Source organism: Alligator mississippiensis, chromosome 15, assembly GCF_030867095.1.
Source record: "Alligator mississippiensis isolate rAllMis1 chromosome 15, rAllMis1, whole genome shotgun sequence".
Taxonomy (NCBI): domain Eukaryota; kingdom Metazoa; phylum Chordata; order Crocodylia; family Alligatoridae; genus Alligator; species Alligator mississippiensis.
In genome coordinates this window covers 11884847-11886560 of record NC_081838.1, presented here as the reverse complement: position 1 = coordinate 11886560, position 1714 = coordinate 11884847, and positions in this window count along the sequence as shown.

Below are 1714 nucleotides of genomic sequence, written 5' to 3'. Positions count from 1 at the left end.
AGTCCCTGTGGGCTGGTGAAAAAAATGATGTAAAATACTCATTAAGTTGGTTGCCTTTTTCCTGGGTGTCGGTTGTCAGTTGTCCCATTTGGTTTAGCAGGGGTCCATGTTAGCTTTGCTCTGCTTCCAACTCCCCACATATCTAAAAAAGGACTTTTTATTGTCCTTGATACATGGAGCCAGTTGGAGTTTGGTTGCAGCCTTGGCTTTCCTGGTTCACTTCCTACAGATATGGACCAGTGCAGAATACCCTCCTTGGTGGTGATTCCAGTCTACCGTTCTCTCACTCGGAGAGACACGGTCATGTGTCACTATGGAGTGAGAAAACAGCAAGAGCTGAACTTGTTTTTTTTGAACCTGTGGCTTTAATTTTATAGGGGTGCTTCTTGCCAACGCAGTAGATGGGTTTTTACCTTCACATGCATGATTGGTTCAGTGATGGGGAATAACTAAAGTAAAAACAAAATATCCGTCTACATATTTCCTCCCCACAACCACTTATATATAATTTTTCAAGTTTTCATACTGAATCAGAAATATGCTGACACTCATCTCTGTCTGAGGGAGGTATTTTGAAAGGTCAGAGCAAACGTAGGATAAGAAAAAAAAAAGAAATTGACATACGTTTAGAAATAAATGGTTTTGGACAGTTTTATTCACAAGGACTATGTCATAATGAGGGTATGTGTGCATCACAGCACAAGAAACCCGTTCGCTGCCTCATGTGCACCCATTCACCACACTGCTAATTTGCAGTGTGGTAGATTTCTTTGATATCAGGAAATGTTGGTGTCAAAACACCTGCTGCTAGCAACAAGCGTGTGATGCACAGGCAGCTGGATCTGCACCCCTGCAGCTGGATCTGCACTGCTGCCTTGCAAGGTCCCCAGGTAAGGCTTCTGGGGCCAGTACCTGAGCTGGCCCCAGTCTCTCCTTCCCCACCTGGGGCAGTTTGCCCTGCACCAACCCCATGTGCAGTGGTGTCCACAGCAGCAAAAAGCCGTGACACATATTTGTGGTGGTGCTATTTTTGCTTTTGCAGCCACATGCCCTGACATATGCGGACATGCTCAAGGAGTCCTGAGAAGAGTTAAAATAGAAAGAAAGTTTGAAAAGAAAAAAATCCACGTGTCGTTTAAGATTTAAGAGATATGAGACACAGATAAATATCAAATAAAATCATGCACAGGGTGGGATTCGAGCAGTGTGGTGGTTGTTATAAGATCTCCTAGCATCACTTGCATAGAGATAAACATAGACTCTCTTATGATTCTTGTCCCCTTATGCTTCAGCAAAGTTAGAGAGAGCTCTGCAAACCTCCCGGAAGTCAGCAGGCCTCCAGGGCCTTGCCACCCTGAGCCCTCTAGCTTCAGGGCGAGGTAGGCCTGGGCATTCAGAGCTCCTGGCAAGTGATCCCCCATCCTGCCAGGAAAGTGCTGGCCAAGCATGGAAAGTGTTCCTGTGGCAGGAATGGACTGACCTTGGGCCTGCGCTCCCATGACAGGATGAATGTCCCTGTATTGAGCTGGGGAATGCTGGCCCAAGGAAGTGATGTGAGCTGCCCAAGGCATGAGAGGAGTTTGCAGCACTGCTAGGAGCTGAACCTAGAGCCTGGAGCAGCAGGTAAGTCTGAGCCCAGTCCCGCGGTGGCCTCTGTGCTGTTCTGTCCTATGCTGGGTTCCTCTTTCTAGTGCAGGGGCAGGCAATTATTTTG